Here is a 25,470-nt window from a genome sequence, read left to right as displayed (position 1 = left end):
GCAGAAGGAGCGTCACGTTAAAGTCTAGCCACGTGCTTTAAACACCTGTTGGACAATGTCAGTTTAACACTATATCCAGAAAAGTTGTGAAACATCACAAGATGTTAGAAATATTTAGTTAAACAAAAAATGGTAGTAAAATATTCTGCTTCAGTCGTACATTATCCTGTTGTTTGTCAATTTTAAAATCGAGCTTGCGATTAAATGTGTCAGTATTTTGTAGATCTGCTGAGAAAAGCACACGTGCAACCATAATGGTATACCTCATTCCCAGCTATGTGCCGTTTCACGTTATTCTGCGTGTTTCGTATACTGTTTAAATATGTGTGTGTGTTTGCACGTACACGTTTGTGCCTTCTTTGAAATTGACGAATATTTCTCGGTGCTGCACGTGCTTGCGTGTTTCTCGGGAAGATCAATGGATTCTTCATAAGCCGTTGACACCTATATCACCGAAGTAAGTGTAAACATGCCTGCTTGGACAATCTTATGTTTCGTTTACGTTGTTTTTTAATATAAGCTTGGGACAATGTGATTGAGATTTTTAATACCGCAAATAAATTGAGGAAACTGACCACTGTCAGAGATTAGTAAAGGCAATTCCACAAACGTGGTGTGGGGGGGTTATCGCCGAAAGGAACGAGCGGAATATTTCAGATTCAGAAGTATTTTGTAATTAACTAGTCCCTCCCCAGGTGGTCGATAAGTGAAGTAAGAATGTATAGATTATTAACCAATACATTCTGCGGTGTTTACACTACTACAAGAAAAAGTGAGTGAGAAATGGAAACGTTTGTTGTTGTTTTTTTTTTTCCGGCAGAAAAATAACTTCTTTATTAAAAATGTTGGGAGAGTGACTCTGAGGACTCGGGAGAGAAATTGAGTTTCATCGTGAGTTTGAAAGCGGTTGTAAACGTACAATATTAAGCCCTTGTTAGAATAAATAACACACAAGAGGATAGACATAAAACTATGTTAGTTTTTAATTTGGAAATGGAGTATGACAAAGATATGCTTAGAATTGTTTAGTTGTTTTAAGTTCAGAGAAAATGATACCACTGTACAGGAGACATAAATATGTAAACAAGTTAGTGGTTATTTACTTAATGCATAAGGGTGATTTGAACTCTGGAACATTGCTGTTTTTAAGTGGAATATTATTAGTGCTACACTATATAATTGAAAGGTTCAGACTCCATCTTTAGTGTCTGCTTCAGTTCCAGTATGCGTCACATATTCATTGTTTGGTTCAGAACATAAATTTGCTGAGAAGTTTATGATTTTGTGCTGGTGTTCTTTTCTTTCTTTCTGATTTCCATGTGTTTAAGTAAAGACCAGAACTGTTGAAATTTATGCTTCAGCCAGAGACATGTTTGCCATTTCCTTTTGCTAAACTTCAGTATCTAAGCCATTCCTAGTTAACCTCAAGTTTGATTTAGTGTACACTGTCAACCTTTTTAATGTGTGTTTTTATTGGTAACTATAGGACTATGTAATATTTGTACTTGCTAATGTTGTAAGTTTTTGTTTTTTCTCTACAAAACAATTAGTTCTTACAGAAATTGTTTTGGTATAAGAAAAGTTCCAAGTCAGTTTCTGAAAGTTAATTTCTAACTTTAATCCCATTTTGAGGTTAATATAATTAACAATATTTGTTTAATTATTTCTCCTTGTAGAATTCCATCAGGCACAATCTGTCGCTAAACAAGTGTTTCTGTAAGGTCCCTCGTTCAAAGGATGACCCAGGGAAGGTGAGCTAATATGGCCATCTTTTTATTTCGTGTATGTAAAAACCTGACCTCTATATTTTCAAACCTAAATAGTATTCTTATTTCTATTATTTGTTTACAGTCTGACATCTAGTTAAGACATTTATTTTTCTGTAAAAGGCTGTTTGAGAAAAGATCGCATTTTGTGTCGTCATTCAGAGAAACAGACCATTTTCATTATGCTTTACTCTGAATAAGATGGAATTTTTACTGCTGTATATCCATAAAGAATTTTTATGTTACTTTCTGATATTAGGAGAGAAAGTGTGTTGTTATTTTCCATAACAATATTATACATGATAACTGCTGGATTAGAAATCACTGTATCATAAAAGAGGCAGTTTTGTAGATGAAATGGTATTTATTTTATTCATTTTGACTACTATGTAAATTTCTATACTTTTGTTAATTACTTTGAGAGACTTTAATTAGCTTTAAAAACAAAAACTTTCATATTTTCACAAAACTCTTTGGTAGAAGCAGAGGCATTGTTAAGGACTTGAAAGATGCAGGACTCGGGCCCCATGTGCCAATGTCTGTGGATAGAAATCTAATAAATATAACCTGTAAAGAGTACCCAGTACATAGAACGACATCCAAATCAACTTGCTCAGAGAACCACGTATTGCTATCGGTCACTGAGATGGTGATTGGTTAGATAAAGTGAATGATGCAGGACATAAATATTTGTGTAAGCAGCCCAGAGTATGTGGCCATCTGTTAATGAGGTGATGTTTGTAGGAGTTTTTATTTGGGAAAGTTAACAGTTTCCTGTCAGTGGGAGTTCCATTGTAGAGAAGTTTAAAGTCTTAACATAATGTATGTTGGTAGGGGTGGTGGTGAGGGGGTACAGCTCTCAAATGGAGGGCTGATAACTCCTACACTACCCCAGCGGGTAGGCTCCTGCTTAATGAAAGGCTTACTGATCATGATGTGTGTTTTTATTTATGAATGAGTCAGTCAGTCTTTCCTTTAATGATGCTTCTGGATATGCTTGTGGACAGATTTTTTTTTAACATCTCCATAAGCTGTAAGAAATTATTTTCCCAGTAAAAAAGTATTTGCTTTCATTTTATGATACATCTCATTTGTGTCTTTAGAAAGTAATATTTTGTGCAGCTTATAAATTTGGAGATATAACTTCCAGTGTACTACAAGACTTTTTCTCAATGCTGTACTTAGGGCTCGTATTGGGCGATAGATCACAGTCCCACAGAAAATCTACCAAAGAAGAAGAGAAAGCAGAGTGATAGGGTAAGTTGTTCGAAGTGTGTACACCTTGCTTAATTATCAATTAATAATATTACTATACAATTATTCTAAGTAACATTGATTAATATGATTCTTTGGATTACAGATTCATTTCTGTTATATGAGGTTTAAAAAAAAGGCTATTTAAATTGTAAAACTGAAACCTGATTAAGGATTAAAAATACCCAGTTATAAAAGTTAGATTGTAAAGCTCATAATCTTTTCATATCTGTATCAAAATCATGTAGTTTAGCTGGAATGGAATCATTTGTTGTAAAAAGATACATTAATCATATAACCATGTTTTGAGGTTATGCCTACGATCGTTGGGTAAAGAGTATCGTGGGTGACAAAATGCAACAATATACATGTGTGAAACTAATGAAATACGGGTATTATTCACATCAACAAATGAAGAAATCTTGTGGTTGAAACACTGAGAGAATGAAAATTCTGTTATAGCATTTGTAGTGTCATTGCTACCTTAGTGTCCTAATAAAATGTGGTTTAAAATACGTAGAATTAGCCTCAAGGTTTCTTTGAGCTCTTTGGTGTTATATGGATATCAATATTTTGCCCGTTTTCTAGGATTTTCAGTACAAGACTATATGTGGTACCCAACATTTATGTTTTTGTGAATTGTGATTCAGAGCAGTGGTCGTGGCTGTTCCTGTAATGGTCAGCACCACTTAGACCTGCGCTATTCAGTAGTTTTGTCTCTTAAGTTTGTCCTAAAGATGGAGCATTTCTTTCTCAAGAACTTGGTGGTATAAATGAATACTCAACTGAATTTGACATTTCCATAACATGCTTTCAGGGATATCTTGGAGAGAGGAGAAAACAGTACAATATTTTGTAAATTCCAAGATTGGCTCATTAGTGATGTAGCATCCATCATTCATGCACTTTCTAACTTGTTTTATTATCTTACTATGTAATAAGCAAAATTATTAGTAATAGTATGAAATTTTTTTTTTTTTGTGAACCTGACGATGACCGAAGAAGGTCGAAACGTTGTTCGCTCTTCTATGTAAAATATTTTCTCAACCCAAATGAGCCGTTTTTGGATATAAATTTCTCAACAAGTGGGTTTCTCGACATCACTGATTATTATTAGTAACAGTATGAAATTATATTGAAATTTAAAATTTCTTGGCTGACAGTACTGATGTGTGTGTGTGTGTGTGTGTGTGTGTGTGTAGTATTGGTAATAATTATGGAAATACTGAACTAAATGAGTGTGAAATTAAGATGGGATTTCTTCTTCATTGTCCAGGCCTGGCATGGCCAGGTGGTTAGAGTGCTTGACTCATAATCCGAGGGTTGCTGGTTTGAGTCCCTGTCATACCAAACATGCTTGCTCTTTTAGCTGTGGGGACATTATAATGTGATGGTCAGTATCACTCTGTGCACTCCCCACTAGTACAGCGGTAAGTGTACAGATTTCTAATTCTAAAATCAGGGATTCTATTTCCTTCAGTGGGTTCAGTAGATAGTCTGATGTTGTTTTGCTATAAGAAAACACACAAACTCACACACCACTCTTCATTGGTAAAAAGAGTGGCCAAAGAGGTGGTGATGACTAGCTGCCTTCCCTCTAGTCTTACATTGCTAAATTAGGGATGGCTAGAGCAGAGAGCCCTTGTGTAGCTTTCAGCAAAATTGAAAAAACAAACAAAGAAAGCAAATCTTTGTCCATTAGGAGAACTGTCAAATTAGACTGCTAAAATGTTATGTATGGCCAGTCTTACTTTACTGGGTGGAAAACTTAGGAAGAAGTATTGGAATGTATAAAGACAGATACAACTTTTGTATACACACAAGAAGTGGGAGACACTCCACTTCGACTGGAAGAAAATCTGATGGTTAAAGAAGGAAAAATAATGAGATTCAATGAGAGACCCACTTGGCTTGTTGATATTATAAAGTGAATTAGGGATAACCAGCTTGGATTAGGAATGTTACTGAGAGGAAGGAACCGATAACAATGGATAATCAATCATCCTTGTAACTTGGAAGGGCACTGTGATTGATTGATTCTGCAAAAGTGAACTGTACTGTAAGTGTAGTGTTGATAATAGAAATGGTCAAGATAGAAAGTCCAAACTCCTCTAAAGTGATGCTAAGTAACTTAGAATATGTTCTTTACATGATACCCAATTGTTCAGAAGGGATCTTGTCAACAACCGAGGTGTTTTATGTTGTATCCAATAATCCAAAAGAGATCTCATCAGTGACCTAAGTGTTTTATGTGACACCTAATAATTTAAAATAGATCTCATGAATGAGCTAGGTGCTTAATATTACACCCAATTATCCAGAAGAGATCTTATTAATGACCTAGGTGCTTATGTTATACCCAGTAATCCAAAAGAGATCTCATCATAGACCTAGTTGAAATTGTTACCTCCAGAATGGTAAGATTCAACTTAGCATGAAATAATCTCAGTGGACTTATAGTTTGTCAAAAACTACCATTTAGGAGAGAAGCAAAATTTAAAGGCTGATATAAGTATCAGATTTTTCAACAGTGTGATGAATGAATTTATACAAGGATGCCATTGTTAGATTTATACAAATGTAGGTTTTCTTTTGCCAACAATAAGTTATAGTAACAAAGAGTAGTTGCTGTTAACAATATTTGCACTTCAATTGGTTGGAAACATCTAGAAAAGTAGGATTGTTATCAATCTATGAACTGTATAAAACTGTAAAAACAGTTTCCTAATTACTTTTGACTGTATGTACAGTCCTTATCTCTTTAGATCTTAACTCACTGCACAGCGGATAGTAAGGTGTTGTGTTCACATGTTATTATTGTTTACATAAGTGTTTCTGGAAGATAAAATTGTTTTTTTTTTCTTTCTCATATTGTAAATAAAGAGTGACATTAATATTTGTCCGAAAAATTAAACTCTTAAATTGTTATGGTCTTTTCACCTGCACATAGATATCTCCGTACAGTTCAGATGGCAGCCCAACTAGCAGTCTTTCTAATTCATCACCTGTACAACATCCCAGTCTCCCAGGACATTCCCAGTTTGCTTTTCCAGTTTCACTGTCTAGTAGTACACATCTTCAGGTTGGTGATTACTTAATACAATTTGTATCATTATTGTAACTGTGGTGATTGTTTTAATACAATTTGTATCATTATTGTAACTGTGGTGATTGTTTTAATACAATTTGTATCATTATTGTAACTGTAGTGATTGTTTTAGTACAGTTTGTTTCATTATTCTAACTGTAGTGATTGTTTTGATATAGTGTGTTTTATTATTCTAACTGTAGTGATTGTTTTGATATAGTGTGTTTCATTATTCTCACTGTAGTGATTATTTTGATATAGTTTGTTTCATTATTCTAACTGTAGTGATTGTTTTAATATAGTTTGTTTCATTATTGTAACTGTGGTGATTGTTTTGATATAGTTTGTTTCATTATTCTAACTGTAGTGATTGTTTTGATATAGTGTGTTTCATTATTCTAACTGTAGTGATTGTTTTGATATAGTTTGTTTCATTATTCTAACTGTAGTGATTGTTTTGATATAGTTTGTTTCATTATTCTAACTGTAGTGATTATTTTGATATAGTTTGTTTCATTATTGTAACTGTGGTGATTGTTTTGATATAGTTTGTTTCATTATTGTAACTGTGGTGATTGTTTTGATATAGTGTGTTTCATTATTCTAACTGTAGTGATTGTTTTGATATAGTTTGTTTCATTATTCTAACTGTAGTGATTGTTTTGATATAGTTTGTTTCATTATTCTAACTGTAGTGATTGTTTTGATATAGTTTGTTTCATTATTGTAACTGTAGTGATTGTTTTGATATAGTTTGTTTCATTATTCTAACTGTAGTGATTGTTTTGATATAGTTTGTTTCATTATTGTAACTGTAGTGATTGTTTTGATATAGTTTGTTTCATTATTCTAACTGTAGTGATTGTTTTGATATAGTTTGTTTCATTATTCTAACTGTAGTGATTGTTTTGATATAGTTTGTTTCATTATTGGAACTGTAGTGATTGTTTTGATATAGTTTGTTTCATTATTCTAACTGTAGTGATTGTTTTGATTTAGTTTGTTTCATTATTCTAACTGTAGTGATTGTTTTGATATAGTTTGTTTCATTATTGTAACTGTAGTGATTGTTTTGATATAGTTTGTTTCATTATTCTAACTGTAGTGATTGTTTTGATATAGTGTGTTTCATTATTCTAACTGTAGTGATTGTTTTGATATAGTTTGTTTCATTATTCTAACTGTAGTGATTGTTTTGATATAGTTTGTTTCATTATTGTAACTGTAGTGATTGTTTTGATATAGTGTGTTTCATTATTCTAACTGTAGTGATTGTTTTGATATAGTTTGTTTCATTATTCTAACTGTAGTGATTGTTTTGATATAGTTTGTTTCATTATTCTAACTGTAGTGATTGTTTTGATATAGTTTGTTTCATTATTCTAACTGTAGTGATTGTTTTGATATAGTTTGTTTCTTTATTCTAACTGTATTGATTGTTTTGATATAGTTTGTTTCATTATTGTAACTGTAGTGATTGTTTTGATATAGTTTGTTTCATTATTGGAACTGTAGTGATTGTTTTGATATAGTTTGTTTCATTATTCTAACTGTAGTGATTGTTTTGATATAGTTTGTTTCATTATTCTAACTGTAGTGATTGTTTTGATATAGTTTGTTTCATTATTCTAACTGTAGTGATTGTTTTGATATAGTTTGTTTCATTATTCTAACTGTAGTGATTGTTTTGATATAGTTTGTTTCATTATTCTAACTGTAGTGATTGTTTTGATATAGTTTGTTTCATTATTCTAACTGTAGTGATTGTTTTGATATAGTTTGTTTCATTATTCTAACTGTAGTGATTGTTTTGATATAGTTTGTTTCATTATTCTAACTGTAGTGATTGTTTTGATATAGTTTGTTTCATTATTCTAACTGTAGTGATTGTTTTGATATAGTTTGTTTCATTATTCTAACTGTAGTGATTGTTTTGATATAGTTTGTTTCATTATTCTAACTGTAGTGATTGTTTTGATATAGTTTGTTTCATTATTCTAACTGTAGTGATTGTTTTGATATAGTTTGTTTCATTATTGTAACTGTAGTGATTGTTTTGATATAGTTTGTTTCATTATTGTAACTGTAGTGATTGTTTTGATATAGTTTGTTTCATTATTCTAACTGTAGTGATTGTTTTGATATAGTTTGTTTCATTATTCTAACTGTAGTGATTGTTTTGATATAGTTTGTTTCATTATTCTAACTGTAGTGATTGTTTTGATATAGTTTGTTTCATTATTTTAACTGTAGTGATTGTTTTGATATAGTTTGTTTCATTATTCTAACTGTAGTGATTGTTTTGATATAGTTTGTTTCATTATTCTAACTGTAGTGATTGTTTTGATATAGTTTGTTTCATTATTCTAACTGTAGTGATTGTTTTGATATAGTTTGTTTCATTATTCTAACTGTAGTGATTGTTTTGATATAGTTTGTTTCATTATTCTAACTGTAGTGATTGTTTTGATATAGTTTGTTTCATTATTGTAACTGTAGTGATTGTTTTGATATAGTTTGTTTCATTATTCTAACTGTAGTGATTGTTTTGATATAGTTTGTTTCATTATTCTAACTGTAGTGATTGTTTTGATATAGTTTGTTTCATTATTCTAACTGTAGTGATTGTTTTGATATAGTTTGTTTCATTATTGTAACTGTAGTGATTGTTTTGATATAGTTTGTTTCATTATTGTAACTGTAGTGATTGTTTTGATATAGTTTGTTTCATTATTCTAACTGTAGTGATTGTTTTGATATAGTTTGTTTCATTATTCTAACTGTAGTGATTGTTTTGATATAGTTTGTTTCATTATTCTAACTGTAGTGATTGTTTTGATATAGTTTGTTTCATTATTCTAACTGTAGTGATTGTTTTGATATAGTTTGTTTCATTATTCTAACTGTAGTGATTGTTTTGATATAGTTTGTTTCATTATTCTAACTGTAGTGATTGTTTTGATATAGTTTGTTTCATTATTCTAACTGTAGTGATTGTTTTGATATAGTTTGTTTCATTATTCTAACTGTAGTGATTGTTTTGATATAGTTTGTTTCATTATTCTAACTGTAGTGATTGTTTTGATATAGTTTGTTTCATTATTCTAACTGTAGTGATTGTTTTGATATAGTTTGTTTCATTATTCTAACTGTAGTGATTGTTTTGATATAGTTTGTTTCATTATTCTAACTGTAGTGATTGTTTTGATATAGTTTGTTTCATTATTCTAACTGTAGTGATTGTTTTGATATAGTTTGTTTCATTATTCTAACTGTAGTGATTGTTTTGATATAGTTTGTTTCATTATTTAACTGTAGTGATTGTTTTGATATATTGTTTCATTATTCTAACTGTAGTGATTGTTTTGATATAGTTTGTTTCATTATTCTAACTGTAGTGATTGTTTTGATATAGTTTGTTTCATTATTCTAACTGTAGTGATTGTTTTGATATAGTTTGTTTCATTATTCTAACTGTAGTGATTGTTTTGATATAGTTTGTTTCATTATTCTAACTGTAGTGATTGTTTTGATATAGTTTGTTTCATTATTCTAACTGTAGTGATTGTTTTGATATAGTTTGTTTCATTATTCTAACTGTAGTGATTGTTTTGATATAGTTTGTTTCATTATTCTAACTGTAGTGATTGTTTTGATATAGTTTGTTTCATTATTCTAACTGTAGTGATTGTTTTGATATAGTTTGTTTCATTATTCTAACTGTAGTGATTGTTTTGATATAGTTTGTTTCATTATTCTAACTGTAGTGATTGTTTTGATATAGTTTGTTTCATTATTCTAACTGTAGTGATTGTTTTGATATAGTTTGTTTCATTATTCTAACTGTAGTGATTGTTTTGATATAGTTTGTTTCATTATTCTAACTGTAGTGATTGTTTTGATATAGTTTGTTTCATTATTCTAACTGTAGTGATTGTTTTGATATAGTTTGTTTCATTATTCTAACTGTAGTGATTGTTTTGATATAGTTTGTTTCATTATTCTAACTGTAGTGATTGTTTTGATATAGTTTGTTTCATTATTCTAACTGTAGTGATTGTTTTGATATAGTTTGTTTCATTATTCTAACTGTAGTGATTGTTTTGATATAGTTTGTTTCATTATTCTAACTGTAGTGATTGTTTTGATATAGTTTGTTTCATTATTCTAACTGTAGTGATTGTTTTGATATAGTTTGTTTCATTATTTAACTGTAGTGATTGTTTTGATATAGTTTGTTTCATTATTCTAACTGTAGTGATTGTTTTGATATAGTTTGTTTCATTATTCTAACTGTAGTGATTGTTTTGATATAGTTTGTTTCATTATTCTAACTGTAGTGATTGTTTTGATATAGTTTGTTTCATTATTCTAACTGTAGTGATTGTTTTGATATAGTTTGTTTCATTATTCTAACTGTAGTGATTGTTTTGATATAGTTTGTTTCATTATTCTAACTGTAGTGATTGTTTTGATATAGTTTGTTTCATTATTCTAACTGTAGTGATTGTTTTGATATAGTTTGTTTCATTATTGTAACTGTAGTGATTGTTTTGATATAGTTTGTTTCATTATTCTAACTGTAGTGATTGTTTTGATATAGTTTGTTTCATTATTGTAACTGTAGTGATTGTTTTGATATAGTTTGTTTCATTATTGTAACTGTAGTGATTGTTTTGATATAGTTTGTTTCATTATTGTTTTGATATACATTATTCTAACTGTAGTGATTGTTTTGATATAGTTTGTTTCATTATTCTAACTGTAGTGATTGTTTTGATATAGTTTGTTTCATTATTCTAACTGTAGTGATTGTTTTGATATAGTTTGTTTCATTATTCTAACTGTAGTGATTGTTTTGATATAGTTTGTTTCATTATTCTAACTGTAGTGATTGTTTTGATATAGTTTGTTTCATTATTCTAACTGTAGTGATTGTTTTGATATAGTTTGTTTCATTATTCTAACTGTAGTGATTGTTTTGATATAGTTTGTTTCATTATTGTAACTGTAGTGATTGTTTTGATATAGTTTGTTTCATTATTCTAACTGTAGTGATTGTTTTGATATAGTTTGTTTCATTATTCTAACTGTAGTGATTGTTTTGATATAGTTTGTTTCATTATTCTAACTGTAGTGATTGTTTTGATATAGTTTGTTTCATTATTTAACTGTAGTGATTGTTTTGATATAGTGTGTTTCATTATTCTAACTGTAGTGATTGTTTTGATATAGTTTGTTTCATTATTCTAACTGTAGTGATTGTTTTGATATAGTTTGTTTCATTATTCTAACTGTAGTGATTGTTTTGATATAGTTTGTTTCATTATTCTAACTGTAGTGATTGTTTTGATATAGTTTGTTTCATTATTCTAACTGTAGTGATTGTTTTGATATAGTTTGTTTCATTATTCTAACTGTAGTGATTGTTTTGATATAGTTTGTTTCATTATTCTAACTGTAGTGATTGTTTTGATATAGTTTGTTTCATTATTCTAACTGTAGTGATTGTTTTGATATAGTTTGTTTCATTATTCTAACTGTAGTGATTGTTTTGATATAGTTTGTTTCATTATTCTAACTGTAGTGATTGTTTTGATATAGTTTGTTTCATTATTCTAACTGTAGTGATTGTTTTGATATAGTTTGTTTCATTATTCTAACTGTAGTGATTGTTTTGATATAGTTTGTTTCATTATTCTAACTGTAGTGATTGTTTTGATATAGTTTGTTTCATTATTCTAACTGTAGTGATTGTTTTGATATAGTTTGTTTCATTATTCTAACTGTAGTGATTGTTTTGATATAGTTTGTTTCATTATTCTAACTGTAGTGATTGTTTTGATATAGTTTGTTTCATTATTCTAACTGTAGTGATTGTTTTGATATAGTTTGTTTCATTATTCTAACTGTAGTGATTGTTTTGATATAGTTTGTTTCATTATTCTAACTGTAGTGATTGTTTTGATATAGTTTGTTTCATTATTCTAACTGTAGTGATTGTTTTGATATAGTTTGTTTCATTATTCTAACTGTAGTGATTGTTTTGATATAGTTTGTTTCATTATTCTAACTGTAGTGATTGTTTTGATATAGTTTGTTTCATTATTCTAACTGTAGTGATTGTTTTGATATAGTTTGTTTCATTATTCTAACTGTAGTGATTGTTTTGATATAGTTTGTTTCATTATTCTAACTGTAGTGATTGTTTTGATATAGTTTGTTTCATTATTCTAACTGTAGTGATTGTTTTGATATAGTTTGTTTCATTATTCTAACTGTAGTGATTGTTTTGATATAGTTTGTTTCATTATTCTAACTGTAGTGATTGTTTTGATATAGTTTGTTTCATTATTCTAACTGTAGTGATTGTTTTGATATAGTTTGTTTCATTATTCTAACTGTAGTGATTGTTTTGATATAGTTTGTTTCATTATTCTAACTGTAGTGATTGTTTTGATATAGTTTGTTTCATTATTCTAACTGTAGTGATTGTTTTGATATAGTTTGTTTCATTATTCTAACTGTAGTGATTGTTTTGATATAGTTTGTTTCATTATTCTAACTGTAGTGATTGTTTTGATATAGTTTGTTTCATTATTCTAACTGTAGTGATTGTTTTGATATAGTTTGTTTCATTATTCTAACTGTAGTGATTGTTTTGATATAGTTTGTTTCATTATTCTAACTGTAGTGATTGTTTTGATATAGTTTGTTTCATTATTCTAACTGTAGTGATTGTTTTGATATAGTTTGTTTCATTATTCTAACTGTAGTGATTGTTTTGATATAGTTTGTTTCATTATTCTAACTGTAGTGATTGTTTTGATATAGTTTGTTTCATTATTCTAACTGTAGTGATTGTTTTGATATAGTTTGTTTCATTATTCTAACTGTAGTGATTGTTTTGATATAGTTTGTTTCATTATTTAACTGTAGTGATTGTTTTGATATAGTTTGTTTCATTATTCTAACTGTAGTGATTGTTTTGATATAGTTTGTTTCATTATTCTAACTGTAGTGATTGTTTTGATATAGTTTGTTTCATTATTCTAACTGTAGTGATTGTTTTGATATAGTTTGTTTCATTATTCTAACTGTAGTGATTGTTTTGATATAGTTTGTTTCATTATTCTAACTGTAGTGATTGTTTTGATATAGTTTGTTTCATTATTCTAACTGTAGTGATTGTTTTGATATAGTTTGTTTCATTATTCTAACTGTAGTGATTGTTTTGATATAGTTTGTTTCATTATTCTAACTGTAGTGATTGTTTTGATATAGTTTGTTTCATTATTCTAACTGTAGTGATTGTTTTGATATAGTTTGTTTCATTATTCTAACTGTAGTGATTGTTTTGATATAGTTTGTTTCATTATTCTAACTGTAGTGATTGTTTTGATATAGTTTGTTTCATTATTGTAACTGTAGTGATTGTTTTGATATAGTTTGTTTCATTATTCTAACTGTAGTGATTGTTTTGATATAGTTTGTTTCATTATTCTAACTGTAGTGATTGTTTTGATATAGTTTGTTTCATTATTGTAACTGTAGTGATTGTTTTGATATAGTTTGTTTCATTATTCTAACTGTAGTGATTGTTTTGATATAGTTTGTTTCATTATTGTAACTGTAGTGATTGTTTTGATATAGTTTGTTTCATTATTCTAACTGTAGTGATTGTTTTGATATAGTTTGTTTAACTGTAGTGATTGTTTTGATTATTCATTATTCTAACTGTAGTGATTGTTTTGATATAGTTTGTTTCATTATTCTAACTGTAGTGATTGTTTTGATATAGTTTGTTTCATTATTCTAACTGTAGTGATTGTTTTGATATAGTTTGTTTCATTATTCTAACTGTAGTGATTGTTTTGATATAGTTTGTTTCATTATTCTAACTGTAGTGATTGTTTTGATATAGTTTGTTTCATTATTCTAACTGTAGTGATTGTTTTGATATAGTTTGTTTCATTATTCTAACTGTAGTGATTGTTTTGATATAGTATTGTTTCATTATTCTAACTGTAGTGATTGTTTTGATATAGTTTGTTTCATTATTCTAACTGTAGTGATTGTTTTGATATAGTTTGTTTCATTATTCTAACTGTAGTGATTGTTTTGATATAGTTTGTTTCATTATTCTAACTGTAGTGATTGTTTTGATATAGTTTGTTTCATTATTCTAACTGTAGTGATTGTTTTGATATAGTTTGTTTCATTATTCTAACTGTAGTGATTGTTTTGATATAGTTTGTTTCATTATTCTAACTGTAGTGATTGTTTTGATATAGTTTGTTTCATTATTCTAACTGTAGTGATTGTTTTGATATAGTTTGTTTCATTATTCTAACTGTAGTGATTGTTTTGATATAGTTTGTTTCATTATTGTAACTGTAGTGATTGTTTTGATATAGTTTGTTTCATTATTCTAACTGTAGTGATTGTTTTGATATAGTTTGTTTCATTATTCTAACTGTAGTGATTGTTTTGATATAGTTTGTTTCATTATTCTAACTGTAGTGATTGTTTTGATATAGTTTGTTTCATTATTCTAACTGTAGTGATTGTTTTGATATAGTTTGTTTCATTATTCTAACTGTAGTGATTGTTTTGATATAGTTTGTTTCATTATTCTAACTGTAGTGATTGTTTTGATATAGTTTGTTTCATTATTCTAACTGTAGTGATTGTTTTGATATAGTTTGTTTCATTATTCTAACTGTAGTGATTGTTTTGATATAGTTTGTTTCATTATTCTAACTGTAGTGATTGTTTTGATATAGTTTGTTTCATTATTCTAACTGTAGTGATTGTTTTGATATAGTTTGTTTCATTATTCTAACTGTAGTGATTGTTTTGATATAGTTTGTTTCATTATTCTAACTGTAGTGATTGTTTTGATATAGTTTGTTTCATTATTCTAACTGTAGTGATTGTTTTGATATAGTTTGTTTCATTATTCTAACTGTAGTGATTGTTTTGATATAGTTTGTTTCATTATTCTAACTGTAGTGATTGTTTTGATATAGTTTGTTTCATTATTCTAACTGTAGTGATTGTTTTGATATAGTTTGTTTCATTATTCTAACTGTAGTGATTGTTTTGATATAGTTTGTTTCATTATTCTAACTGTAGTGATTGTTTTGATATAGTTTGTTTCATTATTCTAACTGTAGTGATTGTTTTGATATAGTTTGTTTCATTATTCTAACTGTAGTGATTGTTTTGATATAGTTTGTTTCATTATTCTAACTGTAGTGATTGTTTTGATATAGTTTGTTTCATTATTCTAACTGTAGTGATTGTTTTGATATAGTTTGTTTCATTATTCTAACTGTAGTGATTGTTTTGATATAGTTTGTTTCATTATTCTAACTGTAGTGATTGTTTTGTTTCATTATTCTAACTGTAGTAGTTTTGATATTTGTTTCATTATTCTAACTGTAGTGATTGTTTTGATATAGTTTGTTTCATTATTCTAACTGTAGTGATTGTTTTGATATAGTTTGTTTCATTATTCTAACTGTAGTGATTGTTTTGATATAGTTTGTTTCATTATTCTAACTGTAGTGATTGTTTTGATATAGTTTGTTTCATTATTCTAACTGTAGTGATTGTTTTGATATAGTTTGTTTCATTATTCTAACTGTAGTGATTGTTTTGATATAGTTTGTTTCATTATTCTAACTGTAGTGATTGTTTTGATATAGTTTGTTTCATTATTCTAACTGTAGTGATTGTTTTGATATAGTTTGTTTCATTATTCTAACTGTAGTGATTGTTTTGATATAGTTTGTTTCATTATTCTAACTGTAGTGATTGTTTTGATATAGTTTGTTTCATTATTCTAACTGTAGTGATTGTTTTGATATAGTTTGTTTCATTATTCTAACTGTAGTGATTGTTTTGATATAGTTTGTTTCATTATTCATTATTAACTGTAGTGATTGTTTTGATATAGTTTGTTTCATTATTCTAACTGTAGTGATTGTTTTGATATAGTTTGTTTCATTATTCTAACTGTAGTGATTGTTTTGATATAGTTTGTTTCATTATTCTAACTGTAGTGATTGTTTTGATATAGTTTGTTTCATTATTCTAACTGTAGTGATTGTTTTGATATAGTTTGTTTCATTATTCTAACTGTAGTGATTGTTTTGATATAGTTTGTTTCATTATTCTAACTGTAGTGATTGTTTTGATATAGTTTGTTTCATTATTCTAACTGTAGTGATTGTTTTGATATAGTTTGTTTCATTATTCTAACTGTAGTGATTGTTTTGATATAGTTTGTTTCATTATTCTAACTGTAGTGATTGTTTTGATATAGTTTGTTTCATTATTCTAACTGTAGTGATTGTTTTGATATAGTTTGTTTCATTATTCTAACTGTAGTGATTGTTTTGATATAGTTTGTTTCATTATTCTAACTGTAGTGATTGTTTTGATATAGTTTGTTTCATTATTCTAACTGTAGTGATTGTTTTGATATAGTTTGTTTCATTATTGTAACTGTAGTGATTGTTTTGATATAGTTTGTTTCATTATTCTAACTGTAGTGATTGTTTTGATATAGTTTGTTTCATTATTCTAACTGTAGTGATTGTTTTGATATAGTTTGTTTCATTATTCTAACTGTAGTGATTGTTTTGATATAGTTTGTTTCATTATTCTAACTGTAGTGATTGTTTTGATATAGTTTGTTTCATTATTCTAACTGTAGTGATTGTTTTGATATAGTTTGTTTCATTATTCTAACTGTAGTGATTGTTTTGATATAGTTTGTTTCATTATTGTAACTGTAGTGATTGTTTTGATATAGTTTGTTTCATTATTCTAACTGTAGTGATTGTTTTGATATAGTTTGTTTCATTATTCTAACTGTAGTGATTGTTTTGATATAGTTTGTTTCATTATTCTAACTGTAGTGATTGTTTTGATATAGTTTGTTTCATTATTCTAACTGTAGTGATTGTTTTGATATAGTTTGTTTCATTATTCTAACTGTAGTGATTGTTTTGATATAGTTTGTTTCATTATTCTAACTGTAGTGATTGTTTTGATATAGTTTGTTTCATTATTCTAACTGTAGTGATTGTTTTGATATAGTTTGTTTCATTATTCTAACTGTAGTGATTGTTTTGATATAGTTTGTTTCATTATTCTAACTGTAGTGATTGTTTTGATATAGTTTGTTTCATTATTCTAACTGTAGTGATTGTTTTGATATAGTTTGTTTCATTATTCTAACTGTAGTGATTGTTTTGATATAGTTTGTTTCATTATTCTAACTGTAGTGATTGTTTTGATATAGTTTGTTTCATTATTCTAACTGTAGTGATTGTTTTGATATAGTTTGTTTCATTATTCTAACTGTAGTGATTGTTTTGATATAGTTTGTTTCATTATTCTAACTGTAGTGATTGTTTTGATATAGTTTGTTTCATTATTCTAACTGTAGTGATTGTTTTGATATAGTTTGTTTCATTATTCTAACTGTAGTGATTGTTTTGATATAGTTTGTTTCATTATTCTAACTGTAGTGATTGTTTTGATATAGTTTGTTTCATTATTCTAACTGTAGTGATTGTTTTGATATAGTTTGTTTCATTATTCTAACTGTAGTGATTGTTTTGATATAGTTTGTTTCATTATTCTAACTGTAGTGATTGTTTTGATATAGTTTGTTTCATTATTCTAACTGTAGTGATTGTTTTGATATAGTTTGTTTCATTATTCTAACTGTAGTGATTGTTTTGATATAGTTTGTTTCTAACTGTAGTGATTGTTTTGATATAGTTTGTTTCATTATTCTAACTGTAGTGATTGTTTTGATATAGTTTGTTTCATTATTCTAACTGTAGTGATTGTTTTGATATAGTTTGTTTCATTATTCTAACTGTAGTGATTGTTTTGATATAGTTTGTTTCATTATTCTAACTGTAGTGATTGTTTTGATATAGTTTGTTTCATTATTCTAACTGTAGTGATTGTTTTGATATAGTTTGTTTCATTATTCTAACTGTAGTGATTGTTTTGATATAGTTTGTTTCATTATTCTAACTGTAGTGATTGTTTTGATATAGTTTGTTTCATTATTCTAACTGTAGTGATTGTTTTGATATAGTTTGTTTCATTATTCTAACTGTAGTGATTGTTTTGATATAGTTTGTTTCATTATTCTAACTGTAGTGATTGTTTTGATATAGTTTGTTTCATTATTCTAACTGTAGTGATTGTTTTGATATAGTTTGTTTCATTATTCTAACTGTAGTGATTGTTTTGATATAGTTTGTTTCATTATTCTAACTGTAGTGATTGTTTTGATATAGTTTGTTTCATTATTCTAACTGTAGTGATTGTTTTGATATAGTTTGTTTCATTATTCTAACTGTAGTGATTGTTTTGATATAGTTTGTTTCATTATTTAACTGTAGTGATTGTTTTGATATAGTTTGTTTCATTATTCTAACTGTAGTGATTGTTTTGATATAGTTTGTTTCATTATTCTAACTGTAGTGATTGTTTTGATATAGTTTGTTTCATTATTCTAACTGTAGTGATTGTTTTGTTTTGATATAGTTTGTTTCATTATTCTAACTGTAGTGATTGTTTTGATATAGTTTGTTTCATTATTCTAACTGTAGTGATTGTTTTGATATAGTTTGTTTCATTATTCTAACTGTAGTGATTGTTTTGATATAGTTTGTTTCATTATTCTAACTGTAGTGATTGTTTTGATATAGTTTGTTTCATTATTCTAACTGTAGTGATTGTTTTGATATAGTTTGTTTCATTATTCTAACTGTAGTGATTGTTTTGATATAGTTTGTTTCATTATTCTAACTGTAGTGATTGTTTTGTTTCATTATTCTATATAGTTTGTTTCATTATTCTAACTGTAGTGATTGTTTTGATATAGTTTGTTTCATTATTCTAACTGTAGTGATTGTTTTGATATAGTTTGTTTCATTATTCTAACTGTAGTGATTGTTTTGATATAGTTTGTTTCATTATTCTAACTGTAGTGATTGTTTTGATATAGTTTGTTTCATTATTCTAACTGTAGTGATTGTTTTGATATAGTTTGTTTCATTATTCTAACTGTAGTGATTGTTTTGATATAGTTTGTTTCATTATTCTAACTGTAGTGATTGTTTTGTTTCATTATTCTAATAGTATTGTTTTGATATAGTTTGTTTCATTATTCTAACTGTAGTGATTGTTTTGATATAGTTTGTTTCATTATTCTAACTGTAGTGATTGTTTTGATATAGTTTGTTTCATTATTCTAACTGTAGTGATTGTTTTGATATAGTTTGTTTCATTATTCTAACTGTAGTGATTGTTTTGATATAGTTTGTTTCATTATTCTAACTGTAGTGATTGTTTTGATATAGTTTGTTTCATTATTCTAACTGTAGTGATTGTTTTGATATAGTTTGTTTCATTATTCTAACTGTAGTGATTGTTTTGATATAGTTTGTTTCATTATTCTAACTGTAGTGATTGTTTTGATATAGTTTGTTTCATTATTCTAACTGTAGTGATTGTTTTGATATAGTTTGTTTCATTATTCTAACTGTAGTGATTGTTTTGATATAGTTTGTTTCATTATTTAACTGTAGTGATTGTTTTGATATAGTTTGTTTCATTATTCTAACTGTAGTGATTGTTTTGATATAGTTTGTTTCATTATTCTAACTGTAGTGATTGTTTTGATATAGTTTGTTTCATTATTCTAACTGTAGTGATTGTTTTGATATAGTTTGTTTCATTATTCTAACTGTGATTGTTTTGATATATTGTTTCATTATTTAACTGTAGTGATATAGTTTGTTTCATTATTCTAACTGTAGTGATTGTTTTGATATAGTTTGTTTCATTATTCTAACTGTAGTGATTGTTTTGATATAGTTTGTTTCATTATTCTAACTGTAGTGATTGTTTTGATATAGTTTGTTTCATTATTGTAACTGTAGTGATTGTTTTGATATAGTTTGTTTCATTATTCTAACTGTAGTGATTGTTTTGATATAGTTTGTTTCATTATTCTAACTGTAGTGATTGTTTTGATATAGTTTGTTTCATTAACTGTAGTGATTGTTTTGATATAGTTTGTTTCATTATTCTAACTGTAGTGATTGTTTTGATATAGTTTGTTTCATTATTCTAACTGTAGTGATTGTTTTGATATAGTTTGTTTCATTATTCTAACTGTAGTGATTGTTTTGATATAGTTTGTTTCATTATTCTAACTGTAGTGATTGTTTTGATATAGTTTGTTTCATTATTCTAACTGTAGTGATTGTTTTGATATAGTTTGTTTCATTATTCTAACTGTAGTGATTGTTTTGATATAGTTTGTTTCATTATTCTAACTGTAGTGATTGTTTTGATATAGTTTGTTTCATTATTCTAACTGTAGTGATTGTTTTGATATAGTTTGTTTCATTATTCTAACTGTAGTGATTGTTTTGATATAGTTTGTTTCATTATTCTAACTGTAGTGATTGTTTTGATTAGTTTGTTTCATTATTCTAACTGTAGTGATTGTTTTGATATAGTTTGTTTCATTATTCTAACTGTAGTGATTGTTTTGATATAGTTTGTTTCATTATTCTAACTGTAGTGATTGTTTTGATATAGTTTGTTTCATTATTCTAACTGTAGTGATTGTTTTGATATAGTTTGTTTCATTATTCTAACTGTAGTGATTGTTTTGATATAGTTTGTTTCATTATTCTAACTGTAGTGATTGTTTTGATATAGTTTGTTTCATTATTCTAACTGTAGTGATTGTTTTGATATAGTTTGTTTCATTATTCTAACTGTAGTGATTGTTTTGATATAGTTTGTTTCATTATTCTAACTGTAGTGATTGTTTTGATATAGTTTGTTTCATTATTCTAACTGTAGTGATTGTTTTGATATAGTTTGTTTCATTATTCTAACTGTAGTGATTGTTTTGATATAGTTTGTTTCATTATTCTAACTGTAGTGATTGTTTTGATATAGTTTGTTTCATTATTCTAACTGTAGTGATTGTTTTGATATAGTTTGTTTCATTATTCTAACTGTAGTGATTGTTTTGATATAGTTTGTTTCATTATTCTAACTGTAGTGATTGTTTTGATATAGTTTGTTTCATTATTCTAACTGTAGTGATTGTTTTGATATAGTTTGTTTCATTATTCTAACTGTAGTGATTGTTTTGATATAGTTTGTTTCATTATTCTAACTGTAGTGATTGTTTTGATATAGTTTGTTTCATTATTCTAACTGTAGTGATTGTTTTGATATAGTTTGTTTCATTATTCTAACTGTAGTGATTGTTTTGATATAGTTTGTTTCATTATTCTAACTGTAGTGATTGTTTTGATATAGTTTGTTTCATTATTCTAACTGTAGTGATTGTTTTGATATAGTTTGTTTCATTATTCTAACTGTAGTGATTGTTTTGATATAGTTTGTTTCATTATTCTAACTGTAGTGATTGTTTTGATATAGTTTGTTTCATTATTCTAACTGTAGTGATTGTTTTGATATAGTTTGTTTCATTATTCTAACTGTAGTGATTGTTTTGATATAGTTTGTTTCATTATTCTAACTGTAGTGATTGTTTTGATATAGTTTGTTTCATTATTCTAACTGTAGTGATTGTTTTGATATAGTTTGTTTCATTATTAGTGATTGTTTTGTAGTGTTTCATTATTGTTTTGATATAGTTTGTTTCATTATTCTAACTGTAGTGATTGTTTTGATATAGTTTGTTTCATTATTCTAACTGTAGTGATTGTTTTGATATAGTTTGTTTCATTATTCTAACTGTAGTGATTGTTTTGATATAGTTTGTTTCATTATTCTAACTGTAGTGATTGTTTTGATATAGTTTGTTTCATTATTCTAACTGTAGTGATTGTTTTGATATAGTTTGTTTCATTATTCTAACTGTAGTGATTGTTTTGATATAGTTTGTTTCATTATTCTAACTGTAGTGATTGTTTTGATATAGTTTGTTTCATTATTCTAACTGTAGTGATTGTTTTGATATAGTTTGTTTCATTATTCTAACTGTAGTGATTGTTTTGATATAGTTTGTTTCATTATTCTAACTGTAGTGATTGTTTTGATATAGTTTGTTTCATTATTCTAACTGTAGTGATTGTTTTGATATAGTTTGTTTCATTATTCTAACTGTAGTGATTGTTTTGATATAGTTTGTTTCATTATTCTAACTGTAGTGATTGTTTTGATATAGTTTGTTTCATTATTCTAACTGTAGTGATTGTTTTGATATAGTTTGTTTCATTATTCTAACTGTAGTAGTGATTGTTTTGATATAGTTTGTTTCATTATTCTAACTGTAGTGATTGTTTTGATATAGTTTGTTTCATTATTCTAACTGTAGTGATTGTTTTGATATAGTTTGTTTCATTATTCTAACTGTAGTGATTGTTTTGATATAGTTTGTTTCATTATTCTAACTGTAGTGATTGTTTTGATATAGTTTGTTTCATTATTCTAACTGTAGTGATTGTTTTGATATAGTTTGTTTCATTATTCTAACTGTAGTGATTGTTTTGATATAGTTTGTTTCATTATTCTAACTGTAGTGATTGTTTTGATATAGTTTGTTTCATTATTCTAACTGTAGTGATTGTTTTGATATAGTTTGTTTCATTATTCTAACTGTAGTGATTGTTTTGATATAGTTTGTTTCATTATTCTAACTGTAGTGATTGTTTTGATATAGTTTGTTTCATTATTCTAACTGTAGTGATTGTTTTGATATAGTTTGTTTCATTATTCTAACTGTAGTGATTGTTTTGATATAGTTTGTTTCATTATTCTAACTGTAGTGATTGTTTTGATATAGTTTGTTTCATTATTCTAATTGTTTTGTAGTGATTGTTTTGATATAGTTTGTTTCATTATTCTAACTGTAGTGATTGTTTTGATATAGTTTGTTTCATTATTCTAACTGTAGTGATTGTTTTGATATAGATATAGTTTGTTTCATTATTCTAACTGTAGTGATTGTTTTGATATAGTTTGTTTCATTATTCTAACTGTAGTGATTGTTTTGATATAGTTTGTTTCATTATTCATTATTCTAACTGTAGTGATTGTTTTGATATAGTTTGTTTCATTATTCTAACTGTAGTGATTGTTTTGATATAGTTTGTTTCATTATTCTAACTGTAGTGATTGTTTTGATATAGTTTGTTTCATTATTCTAACTGTATTGTTTTGATATAGTTTGTTTCATTATTCTAACTGTAGTGATTGTTTTGATATAGTTTGTTTCATTATTGTAACTGTAGTGATTGTTTTGATATAGTTTGTTTCATTATTCTAACTGTAGTGATTGTTTTGATATAGTTTGTTTCATTATTCTAACTGTAGTGATTGTTTTGATATAGTTTGTTTCATTATTCTAACTGTAGTGATTGTTTTGATATAGTTTGTTTCATTATTCTAACTGTAGTGATTGTTTTGATATAGTTTGTTTCATTATTCTAACTGTAGTGATTGTTTTGATATAGTTTGTTTCATTATTCTAACTGTAGTGATTGTTTTGATATAGTTTGTTTCATTATTCTAACTGTAGTGATTGTTTTGATATAGTTTGTTTCATTATTCTAACTGTAGTGATTGTTTTGATATAGTTTGTTTCATTATTCTAACTGTAGTGATTGTTTTGATATAGTTTGTTTCATTATTCTAACTGTAGTGATTGTTTTGATATAGTTTGTTTCATTATTCTTGTTTTGATATAGTTTGTTTCATTATTCTAACTGTAGTGATTGTTTTGATATGTTTCATTATACTGTAGTGATTGTTTGATATAGTTTGTTTCTAACTGTAGTGATTGTTTTGATATAGTTTGTTTCATTATTCTAACTGTAGTGATTGTTTTGATATAGTTTGTTTCATTATTCTAACTGTAGTGATTGTTTTGATATAGTTTGTTTCATTATTCTAACTGTAGTGATTGTTTTGATATAGTTTGTTTCATTATTCTAACTGTAGTGATTGTTTTGATATAGTTTGTTTCATTATTCTAACTGTAGTGATTGTTTTGATATAGTTTGTTTCATTATTCTAACTGTAGTGATTGTTTTGATATAGTTTGTTTCATTATTCTAACTGTAGTGATTGTTTTGATATAGTTTGTTTCATTATTCTAACTGTAGTGATTGTTTTGATATAGTTTGTTTCATTATTCTAACTGTAGTGATTGTTTTGATATAGTTTGTTTCATTATTCTAACTGTAGTGATTGTTTTGATATAGTTTGTTTCATTATTCTAACTGTAGTGATTGTTTTGATATAGTTTGTTTCATTATTCTAACTGTAGTGATTGTTTTGATATAGTTTGTTTCATTATTCTAACTGTAGTGATTGTTTTGATATAGTTTGTTTCATTATTCTAACTGTAGTGATTGTTTTGATATAGTTTGTTTCATTATTCTAACTGTAGTGATTGTTTTGATATAGTTTGTTTCATTATTCTAACTGTAGTGATTGTTTTGATATAGTTTGTTTCATTATTCTAACTGTAGTGATTGTTTTGATATAGTTTGTTTCATTATTCTAACTGTAGTGATTGTTTTGATATAGTTTGTTTCATTATTCTAACTGTAGTGATTGTTTTGATATAGTTTGTTTCATTATTCTAACTGTAGTGATTGTTTTGATATAGTGATTGTTTCATTATTCTAACTGTAGTGATTGTTTTGATATAGTTTGTTTCATTATTCTAACTGTAGTGATTGTTTTGATATAGTTTGTTTCATTATTCTAACTGTAGTGATTGTTTTGATATAGTTTGTTTCATTATTCTAACTGTAGTGATTGTTTTGATATAGTTTGTTTCATTATTCTAACTGTAGTGATTGTTTTGATATAGTTTGTTTCATTATTCTAACTGTAGTGATTGTTTTGATATAGTTTGTTTCATTATTCTAACTGTAGTGATTGTTTTGATATAGTTTGTTTCATTATTCTAACTGTAGTGATTGTTTTGATATAGTTTGTTTCATTATTCTAACTGTAGTGATTGTTTTGATTGTTTTTGATATAGTTTGTTTCATTATTCTAACTGTAGTGATTGTTTTGATATAGTTTGTTTCATTATTCTAACTGTAGTGATTGTTTTGATATAGTTTGTTTCATTATTCTAACTGTAGTGATTGTTTTGATATAGTTTGTTTCATTATTCTAACTGTAGTGATTGTGATTGTTTTGATATAGTTTGTTTCATTATTCTAACTGTAGTGATTGTTTTGATATAGTTTGTTTCATTATTCTAACTGTAGTGATTGTTTTGATATAGTTTGTTTCATTATTCTA

At 26.8% G+C, this 25,470-nt stretch overlaps 1 protein-coding gene across 1 annotated transcript in view; it reads left to right on the top strand.

Moving 5' to 3' along the window:
- The first annotated feature begins 853 nt into the window (after positions 1–853).
- LOC143253986 (uncharacterized) overlaps positions 854–25,470 on the top strand; it is a 49,734-nt gene continuing 25,117 nt past the window's right edge. The window contains exons 1-4 of the mRNA XM_076508669.1: positions 854–891; positions 1,677–1,751; positions 2,952–3,023; positions 5,971–6,102. The gene's annotated coding sequence lies outside the window, so the exon portion shown is untranslated. The remainder of the gene's footprint in view (positions 892–1,676; positions 1,752–2,951; positions 3,024–5,970; positions 6,103–25,470) is intronic.

This window comes from Tachypleus tridentatus, chromosome 6 (genome assembly GCF_004210375.1).
Source record: "Tachypleus tridentatus isolate NWPU-2018 chromosome 6, ASM421037v1, whole genome shotgun sequence".
Taxonomy (NCBI): domain Eukaryota; kingdom Metazoa; phylum Arthropoda; class Merostomata; order Xiphosura; family Limulidae; genus Tachypleus; species Tachypleus tridentatus.
Note: the sequence above shows the minus strand (reverse complement) of the source record. Positions and strands in the feature narration are given on the sequence as shown.